This window comes from Glycine max, chromosome 3, assembly GCF_000004515.6.
Source record: "Glycine max cultivar Williams 82 chromosome 3, Glycine_max_v4.0, whole genome shotgun sequence".
Taxonomy (NCBI): domain Eukaryota; kingdom Viridiplantae; phylum Streptophyta; class Magnoliopsida; order Fabales; family Fabaceae; genus Glycine; species Glycine max.
Window position 1 is genome coordinate 8,993,497 of NC_016090.4, and position 11,264 is coordinate 9,004,760.

Below are 11,264 nucleotides of genomic sequence, written 5' to 3' on the forward strand. Positions count from 1 at the left end.
GTGACACTGACTCCAGCAGCACGAACACATCTGGGGTGCTCTGGACGTCCAATAGCAGTAGTGAGAACATCCTGATGTCCTTGGGGACGAAGGATCCCTGTGACGCCTGCTCCTCAAAGGAATCCTGCACAGAAAAGGCACATTTTCACATGGCATTCACAAAATAAAGAAATATAATTCTAATGGTTAGTTGAAAATGACTTGCGATCTTCTCAGCGATTTCCTTTGCAGCCTCAGTCGTCATCTCCCCTATTTTCTTGGTGCGGGCCATCTTCCACTTCACGTGGCGTCTGACGGGGGATGGAGGGTCAATGACGCCATCAACGCTTCCTGATTGTGCAGCTTCCTCCAGCTTCTTCCTGGTCTTCTCAGCCAGGAGCTTATGCTCTAAATATTCATAACCCCCACGAGACAAAACATGGGGGGGTAGTGTTCTACTTCTGGATGACCTTTGCCTTTTTCCGCACATCTTGCAAAAATAAAACAATAATCTTTCAAATTGCTAGAATGAATTATAATAAGTTAATGTTTTTTGAAAAACAACTTAAATGGAAAGCTACATACCTCCCAAGAAGGGTCTCTGCAAGTCTGGCAAAACTGGGCCCCTTTTTCCTTGCTTATGTCATATTTCTCACAGACAGTGTCGTCCACACCATCCTGATTGGCTGTAAGGGCCCATTTTCTCGTGGGCCCATTTTAGGCAGCATGTTGTTCTCTGGAAGCAGATTGTGCATTACCTCAAGCAGTAAGGTAAAACTTTTGTCACTCCACCCATACCTGGCCTTCACATTAACCAGACTTAACACCGTAGACAACAGGGTTAAGGAATTCTTGCACCCTGTATACAAAGGCTTCTTTGAATCACTCTACAATCCTTTAAACACAGGGGCGTGTGCTTGCTGAAAAGACTCTTGTCCAAGGTCATGAATCATGTCCTCCAAGCGATCTCCCATTTCTACATCAAACAGTTCAGATTGGGACCCACTCTGCATGTCTGTCACTTCACCATGTCATATCCACGTCGTGTAAGTCTTCTTAATCCCATCACACAATAGATGGTCCCGTATGTCGTCCAGTAGTTGTCGTCTTCCGTTCAAACAGTTGATGCAAGGACAATAATATTTTCCTTATTCATTCGGTCAACCTCTTTCTGAAGCAAATTGCAAGAATTGCTCGACAACATCCTCATATTTTGGGCTCATGCGACTTTGATTCATCCATCTTCGAACCATCTAAGCAATTCCATGCATGAAAATCTCACTTTTTTATTTATAGGTGTGGCCCTATCCCATTTAGGAAGACTGTCTTTTATGTTAGCTTCATACGTTAGGGTTAGCATTATTTTGAAAAATTTGACTAAATTTTGGTAGCATTTCACATTGGTCTCCAAGTACACGACATGACATCGATGAAATTAATTTCTCGATAATCAAGTATGCACTCAGAGAACAACTTGAAATGCATTGTATCGAAATTTCATCAAATTAATTAAAATAATAATAACCTTAATGAATGAATCTAACATAAAAATACCAGTCTCCCCAAACTGTCCAAACGGACAATTCAAGACTAAGTACAATGACTAATGCAAACTGTCCGCAAGAATCATTGCATTCAGTCTCAAACGGGAATCTAAGGTTCACTCAGCATGAACAATAGTTGTTTATATAGAAAATTTCATTGATGACATATAAGAACATACAAAATGTAAATTTTGATTATAAACAAATATCGACATCAACAGTTGTTTGTATAGCATATTACATTCTGTAGAAGCAAGCTTCATGATGATGAATCAAGAAGTTTTGATAATGACAAAGATGATGACAAAAAGCCCAAAGAATGATTTCAAGATTTAGTCAACAAGTTCAAGATCAAGTTCAAGAGAAGTTTGATTTCAAGATTCAAGAAAAGATGAATTCAAGTTTCAAGAGAAGAATTCAAGAAGACTTTACAAGGGGAAGTATTGAAAAGATCTTTCAATAAACAAACATAGCACAGTTTTGTTTTTCAAAAGAGTTTTTGACAAAATTTTCAAAGTTACCAGAGTTTTTACTCTCTAGTAATCGATTACCAATTTCTTGTAATCGATTACCAGTTGCAAAGTTTGATTTCAAAAGCTTTTAACTGAATTTACAACGTTTCAATTGATTTCAAAATGGTGTAATCGATTACAAGATATTGGTAATCGATTACCAGTGTATCTGAACGTTGAAATTCAAATTCATTTGTGAAAAGTCACATCTTTTCATAAAAATCCTTGTGTAATCGATTACAAGGATTTGGTAATCGATTACCAGTGACAAGTTTTGAACAAAAATCAAAAGATGTAACTCTTCTAATGGTTTTCAGGTTTTTCTAAAGGTTATAACTCTTCCAATGGTTTTCTTGACCAGACTTGAAGAGTCTATAAAAGCAAGACCTTGATTTACATTTGTAGTGAACTTACAACATTAACAAACAACTTTTCCACATATTCTTTTACAACCTTTGAATCTCTTTGAACATCTTCTTCAACTTCTTTTTCTTCTTTCTTTTCAAAAAGCTTTCTTAAGTTTTCTGGTTTTCCAAACCTTGAAAACTAAAGTGTGCTATTCATCTTTTTCTTTCTCTTCTCCCTTTGCCAAAAAGAATTCGCCAAGGACTAACCGCCTGAATTCTTTTTGTGTCTCTCTTCTCCCTTTTCCAAAATAACAAAGGACTAACCGCCTGAATTCTTTTGTGTCTCCCTTCTCCCTTTTCAAAGAATTCAAAATGACACAGTCTGAGAATTCTTTTGATTCTTCCCTTTCCCTTATACAAAATATTTCAAAGGACTAACCGCCTAAGATATCTTTTGTATTCCCTTCACAAAGTTTCAAAGGACTAACCACCTGAAAACTTTTTCTTAACACATTGGAGGGTACATCCTTTGTGGTACAAGTAGAGGGTACATCTACTTGGGTTGTTGTAACTGAGAACAAGAGAAGGTACATTTCTTGTGGATCAGTTCAAGTGGAGGATACATCCACTTGGTTGTTACAAAGAGAACAAGGGAGGGTACATCCCTTGTGGATCTTTAAAGGATTTTACAAGGTTGAAAAGAAATCTCAAGGACCACAGGTTGCTTGGGGACTAGATGTAGGCACGGGTTGTTGCCGAACCAGTATAAAACTCTTGTGTTTGTCTTCTTCTTCCCTACACTCTTTAATTTCCGTTGTTCACTTTAATTACCGCTTTTACTTTTGGTTAAGTTTCTATTTTTGTTCTTTACTTTCTTAACAACATAGTAAAAGCCTAATAAGGATTAGATTTTTAATTAGTAAAGGTTCATTAATAATTAATTCAACCCCCCTTCTTAATTATTCTGAGGCCACTTGATCCAACACATTCATGACATACAAGAAAATACAAAATGTAAATTTCGATTACACACAAATATCGACATCAACAGTTCTTTATGTAACTAATTTGGAATTCTGGGTTAAATTTTGTCATCAGTTTCTAGAAATAAATCTCAACTCAAAAGCCAACTACCCTTAAGCCAAATAATCACATCCACTGGCATACCTATCTCCCTCTCCTACCTAGCAAACACAAAATCTCAACCACCAAAAAAAAAAAAGAATTCTATATGAGTAAGCTTTTTGTAGAATAAGTATAATACAAGCACTATTTGTTGGTCAATGGCGTGAGCCATTGAACAACAGAGAGAATCTTCTTTGCATTTGCACTGTCACAGTCACAAGAGTTACACAAGCCTCAGGATTGAATTAGTCTTTGAAACTATGGATATACATTAACCCAATGAATATTATAGCGTATAATTTATCCATATTCCTTCTCTCATTTATTAGTTACTGCTTACATATCTTTATGGTATCAGAACTTGAATGATCAAACATAACTCTGCCTAGTATCGTATCTATTACATCCCAAACCTAAAATTAGACGAGGAATGGTGTGTTTGTTTTAGTATTAACAAGTCTCAAACGCTAGTTGAATCCAATGTCACAAGATTCTTGGATTGATCTAAGCATGCATCAAAACGTGTGCCGACTACAAACAAACACATATGAAAACTATCTTACGTGGAGACAATAGGTTGTTGCAACAATAAAGGGTTATCAGCTGCATAAGCTTATATCAGAAAATTGAGGCCAACAAGGTTATTGAATGAAGAACATGAACTAATTACACAACAAAAGCTAGAGTACCTAAACTGGGAGCAGCAAGACAAACAATTAGTGTCTTTGGCTTCTAGCATCAATGGCACCGAGTCTTCACACAAAATAATGGTTGGAAGATACTTGAAACTTAAGCTTTTAGACCAAAGCCAAAATCAAACAACTAAAACTGAAACCAAGTGTCTAATAGATAGGAGCAATGAATGACTATATTTTTGAAACATAGTCATAGTAACACGAATGGGTAAGAAAAACTAACTGGTTTTGAAACAAAATTAACTATAATGAATAACCGATGTTAACCGTGCGATGTTAAATCTAAAAATTGTAGTAGTGTTTGAATGAATGTATTTAGGGTTACTTTTGACAATCTCCCTCCTCTGCTCAAACTTATTAGTTACAGTTTAGATTTAGAGGATATAATGTGAAACAAATCCCTTTCCTAGCAACTGATAAAACAAACAAAGCCATTTCCTAGCTTATTATAGGCGGGTAGGTCAAACGAAGGCTTGTATAAACCACTTGTGTGTGGTTTATTGTTGATACACTTATAGACCCTCAGATTCATCTCACCCACAGCCATATGGTGCACCTTTACTGCATTTTTTTTTCTTCTTTTACCCACTTCCTCCTTTTTTGTTTTTTTGTCATGCACTAGAAAAAAAAAAACTTGCTGCTCTCTTATGTTGGGGTGATTTCCAGTGAAGGCGACCCTCCCCCACAGCATTTTTATTTATTTTTACATTTTTTAATTTGGGTTCTTCTATTGTACTTTTTAATATGAGCAAGGGCTGTGATGACTGAGAACATTCCTCGATTCGGATAAGGACCAAAGCAAGTTGTTTGGTCTGTGATGACAATGTTTGTGCGTGTCTGAGCCTCTAACATCTCCTTTCAACTTATGTTTAACTGTTAGAACTTAGAACTCATTGCACATCTTTGCTATAAACGATTTAAGTTCATTTATTTCTTGAATGTTTTTTTTCCTGATATGCATTATAAGCTGATTGATTCAATGCAACCCTTCTACAAGGAGAAGACAATTGAAAAACAAATTAAAAAAAATGTATGACAAGAAGTCCTTAAAGTTTGGTGTGAAGTGGCAGGGTTGTTAATATAGCATGTTTCTGTTATGCAGTCTCATAGTGTGTTTGGATTAGCTTTATTTACATTCAATATAAGTTTTTCAGCAATTACAAACTCTTTCTTGAGCAGTTTTAAAATGACATCTTCAGGTGTTTGAAAATATTATATACTTACAGCGGGTAATTATTAAACAGGTTAAAATCTAATAAATGAAAAAATCTACTAAATCTTAATCTTAAAAATTATATTTACAGCGAGTAATTATTAAACAGGTTAAAATCTAATAAATAAAAATAATGGCATATTTTCATAGGACAATCGAGTTGTTTTTTAATTTATTTTAAATTTAAAAATTGTTAAACTAGACCCAAAACATTTAAAAAACATTTTAGACGGTAAAATTAGAGACCGAATTAGCAACCGAAATTATTATTTTTTAAAACTTTATTATTTAATAGCGACCGACCTTTATTTTAATTTATTTTACAATTAAAATTTAATTTTTTATTAGTGACCAAATTAATAACCAAATCTTATTTTAATTTATTTTATTTAAAAATTAATTACTTGTTAGCGACCGAATTAACTACCCCAAACCTCGATTGCTGATTTGGTCCCAAGCAAAATAGCAACCAAATATCTAGCTACCAAATTTTGTGTGCTTGTGACTCAGTAGTTCGGTGGTGAAATAGTAACCGAATGGAAATTCGGTCGCTGAGGGTTTAGCGACTAGGGTTTTTGTGAGGTAAATTATTCGGTTGCTATTTCGGTGGCTAAGAGGTTTAGCGACCGAATTTAGGGATTTAGCAACCGAATCTGTCGATCGCTAAAGCATACCTTTTTTGTAGTGCCTTACAGTTCCAATATTAATGGTATTTAAAGTCAAATCAAAAAATTATAAAAATTTTGATCGGTTGGATTTTGATTGGATCTATAAATTTAAACCAATGACCCAACCCATAAGATTTTGATCGATTTGTTCGATTTTGACCCACATAAATAAATGACTCAACAAAAAATCAAACCAAATACATAAATGACTTAATCAATACTGTTCCAATCGGATTTGATTAATTTGAATTCCCGAGTGACCCCTAACCATACACACCCCTACTTAACATCTCTACATAGGCGGATGTATAAATATGTTTCTGAGATCGTTTTTTTAATAGCCTACAATGCACACAACTTAATGCTCAACTCAAATAATTATATTATTAATAAAATCTTTTTCTTATTGAAAAAATATAATATTATTGCATTTCGTAGTTGATGGCAATTGCTCCCCTTTAAGTAGTGTTTTCAAAGCATCACATTCCTAGGGTAATATTTTTTAATACATTCGTAATTAAATTAATAACTCTATCAATTATAATTAATTAATAAATTAAAAATTCTCTAGCCACGTTACTAATTATTTTGGTCAACATTTACATCTTGATGGTCAACAGAAGTAATTTAACATCTCGACCAAAATTGTCCATCTTTCAAATCAAGGATCAAAATTTCAATTTAATCTACATATAATTTAGGAATGACTATTTAATTAACTAAATATTAGAAGATGACTAAATAAAATTAAAAGTTTAATGTTCATGTATTGATAGTGTCGTATATAGTTTTATACTGTCATTCAATCATACATCATTATTTGAATTACATTAGGATAAATATTTTAAAAGTTAACAAATTTATCATACATGTTAGATTAAGATTGAATACAACTTTTTACACTAAGAGTGTATTATCATTTTTCTCTAAAAATCAATACCCGAGATTGAATCTTGAGTATACAACTACATTAAATATTTAGCAGGAGGATTCAGTCAAAACAAATATTTAGTGAGTTTTACTATTCATAATAATATTTTACCCCACTCAAGCATGATTGTCTTTGGTAAAAGGATATATGTGGTCTATAAATAATAATTTTGATGATAAATACATTTGATTGCAAATTAATTGATCTATATATTGAATATTTGGTTTTCTTAAGTTAATTCATTTGTATATGTTAACGGTACTTGACTACTTGATCCAATAAATATATTTGATTGCAAATTAATTGACCGGTATATTGAATATTTCAAGTTTGCAGTTTCCTGAATAGACGTTTTGAAAGAGATGGAAACAATTACTTTTACAAAAAACTAAATAAATTGAAACAAACTTGAGTTTAAAAGTTGCAATTAGTATGATATATTTTTTTAGTTCTTGTTTCCTCAACACCAATTTTATGTGTGCACGTGTGAGCTTTTGCCTTTATTAAGAAGTTAATTCAAATACCTGAACCTTTATATATACTATGTTTTAAAATTAGAATTTTTTTTTCTAAGGAAATTTCAAAGTGGCAGTTGGTCAGAGATAGATAGATAGATAGATAGATAGATAGAGAAGCTGTTGTTTTTTGGGAGGGTTTAGATTGCTTTGAACATTTGGTATTAGAAAGGTGGTCATGCTTACTGCCTGTATTTGAAAATTTTGCTCTAGAGCATTTTTGGGAGACTTTCTTTGAATGTGGTAATGTTATATGCATATCCCAGGCCAGAAAAAGAACATAGAAGGGGCATTCTTGGGAAGCATAATAAGATATAATAATGTGACAGAGTAAAAGCAAAAACCAAGTAAGCAAATTGCAGAGGTAATTTTCTTTGTTGTTTGGTTAAAATGATTTTGATGCTTCTGAAAAGTTTTATTGATCATTTTGAGATGTGTGGGAAGAGAGTGTCAATCTGTTGTGAATTGTGATTACACTTTCTGTGTAATGATTAATCACTAATGATCTGAGTCATATATTTTTTATTAAGCACCTGATTTCATTGAATGTGAAAATGCTTATGTTCTATTGGATGCCTTTAGAAATATTGTTGTTTTCACTTGTTTCTTGATGAACTCGATAATGTTAAATGTTTGATCACATAAATAATAATTTTGATGATAAATACATTTGATTGCAAATTTATTGATCCATATATTGAATATTTGGTTTTCTTAAGTTAATTCATTTGTATATGTTAACGGTACTTGACTACTTGATCCAATAAATATATTTGATTGCAAATTAATTGACCGGTATATTGAATATTTCAAGTTTGCAGTTTCCTGAATAGACGTTTTGAAAGAGATGAAAACAATTACTTTTACAAAAAACTAAATAAATTGAAACAAACTTGAGTTTAAAAGTTGCAATTAGTATGATATATTTTTTTAGTTCTTGTTTCCTCAACACCAATTTTATGTGTGCACGTGTGAGCTTTTGCCTTTATTAAGAAGTTAATTCAAATACATGAACCTTTATATATACTATGTTTTAAAATTAGAATTTTTTTTTCTAAGGAAATTTCAAAGTGGCAGTTGGTCAGAGATAGATAGATAGATAGATAGATAGATAGAGAAGCTGTTGTTTTTTGGGAGGGTTTAGATTGCTTTGAACATTTGGTATTAGAAAGGTGGTCATGCTTACTGCCTGTATTTGAAAATTTTGCTCTAGAGCATTTTTGGGAGACTTTCTTTGAATGTGGTAATGTTATATGCATATCCCAGGCCAGAAAAAGAACATAGAAGGGGCATTCTTGCGAAGCATAATAAGATATAATAATGTGACAGAGTAAAAGCAAAAACCAAGTAAGCAAATTGCAGAGGTAATTTTCTTTGTTGTTTGGTTAAAATGATTTTGATGCTTCTGAAAAGTTTTATTGATCATTTTGAGATGTGTGGGAAGAGAGTGTCAATCTGTTGTGAATTGTAATTGCACTTTCTGTGTAATGATTAATCACTAATGATCTGAGTCATATATTTTTTATTAAGCACCTGATTTCATTGAATGTGAAAATGCTTATGTTCTATTGGATGCCTTTAGAAATATTGTTGTTTTCACTTGTTTCTTGATGAACTCGATAATGTTAAATGTTTGATCACTTTTGTATTGGAATTGAAAACTACAACATTTAATCTTATAAAATCTTTACAATGGGTGTAATGCATAAAAATGATCTTCCAAACATTTGATGTTATCTTTTACTGTTGTAGATGTGCTCATCAGGAAACAATATCACCTTATATCTTTTTGTTATAGGTTAATTGAGAAAATTTTGCAGTTTCCATTGGTGGCCCAACTTATTTCTGGTATCATTCTTATTTGGGATTTGCTAGGGGCACCCAGCAGCATTGCTGGTGCACCCAGCAAATTTCAAATGGCAAAAATGCCCTTCAGCTTTTTTCGAACCTTCTTCCGCCAGAGTCAACGGAAGAAGGTTCTTCCGTGGGTTAATTAGTTAAATTATTTTGTTAATTTTAAGATTATTTGGTATTAGTTAAATGATATTTTCCTCTCACAAGTTGACCAATGGCCGATTCTTGTATGCTCCGCATGATATGTGTTGGTCACTTTTTTCCTTAAATTATTTACAGTAAAATTCATTTTGGACTCGTCGTTTTTCACAGTTACACACACTCTAGTCACGCACTTCTTCCTCTCTCCATTTCTCTAACTCTGACCATGCAATTGGTGTTGGTCTCATTGCATTGTCGGTAGAAATGACGAACAAGGCCAAAGGAAAAGGCAAGGAGGTCGCTGGAAAAGGTTCTGCCGGCAAGCACAAGGCGCCTTCGACGATGACAAGACCGGTGGCATCCAAAAGAGAAACAAGCGAGGTGTCCTTCAGTTATTTCTGATGACGAATTAAATGTCGCGCCAAGAAGGATGGACATGCCAGAGGAAATGTTGGCCCGAAACTAACTTTTGTGAGTTTTGGGCCTTTTGTTGCAGGCCTTGTTCGAATGAACCAGTGTCTTCTGTTATTTTTTTTGGATTCATTGACGTTCAAACATGAGACAGGCCACCTTTGGAGAGTCTCACGGTTTTCCCAGATAATTTTAAAAAAACCCTGAACAGGGGTACTTAGGCAAGTTTACATGGCCCGAAACTAACTTTTTTGAGTTTTGGGCCTTCCGTTGCAGGCCCTGTTCGAATGAACCGGTGTCTCCTATTATTTTTTTTTGGATTCGTTGATGTGCAAACATAAGACAGACCACCTTTGGAGAGTCTAACGGCTTTCCCAGATAATTTTTAAAAAACCCTGAACAGGGGTACTTAGGCAAGTTTACATGGCCCGAAACTAACTTTTTTGAGTTTTGGGCCTTCCGTTGCAGGCCTTTTTGGAATGAACCGGTGTCTCCTGTTATTTTTTTTGGATTCGTTGACGTGCAAACATGAGGCAAGCCACCTTTGGAGAGTCTCACAGCTTTCCCAGATAATTTTTAAAAAACCGCGAACAGGGGTACTTAGGCAAGTTTACATGACCCGAAACCAACCTTTTTCTCATACGACAATGACTGACGTGACCCGACAGTGAACGACGTGACATGAGGTTGCTTTAGTTTTACGCTTCACAATGTAAAATAGTCACGGGTCTGGTAAAAGGGAAGCCATGTGCCTGGCTGGGCCATTTATATAAATGATAGATGGGGATGTCCATGGTACTCAACAGCAACTAGTATTCAGAGTTTGTCAAATTAATTTTTGATAAACAATGGCATTCTTAGGAGAGACTTCGTCCCAGACGATCGTGAACTCAAGGTTGGCATTCATTTTTCGAAATGGAACTGTCATTCACAACGAGTGTGGGGTTTACTTTCAAAGTTCTAGTCCATTGCCCATGCGAGTACCAAACCTATGCGATTTTTCAAATCTCAAAAGCAGAATACACAACAGTCTTCGGCTAAACAACAATGAAGTTGTGGATGAAATTCATTACCGGCGACCAGTGGAAGATACAAGTAACAACATTTACTTTGAAAGTATGCAATTGAAAAATGACATGGATGTGAACACCATGTTAATGTATAATGATGAATTTTCATTTGTTGGACCGATTGAGTTGTTATGTACCGTTGGTAGAACAACAGATGCAATTTTAAACTTACTTGAATGCCCCAGCATCCCTACACATGATGCGGTTCTGTATTACAACGGAAGGTGGAACATGTCACGCCAAAACAACTTTGTGGGTT

The 11,264-nt window shown here is 34.2% G+C and overlaps 1 non-coding gene across 1 annotated transcript; it reads left to right on the forward strand.

The window, feature by feature from the left end:
* Nucleotides 1-4,954: 4,954 nt before the first annotated feature.
* LOC113001316 (small nucleolar RNA snoR126) lies at nucleotides 4,955-5,048 on the forward strand. The gene has a single exon (XR_003266635.1). It is a non-coding gene; the product is annotated as a small nucleolar RNA snoR126 (small nucleolar RNA).
* The last annotated feature ends 6,216 nt before the right edge of the window (nucleotides 5,049-11,264 follow it).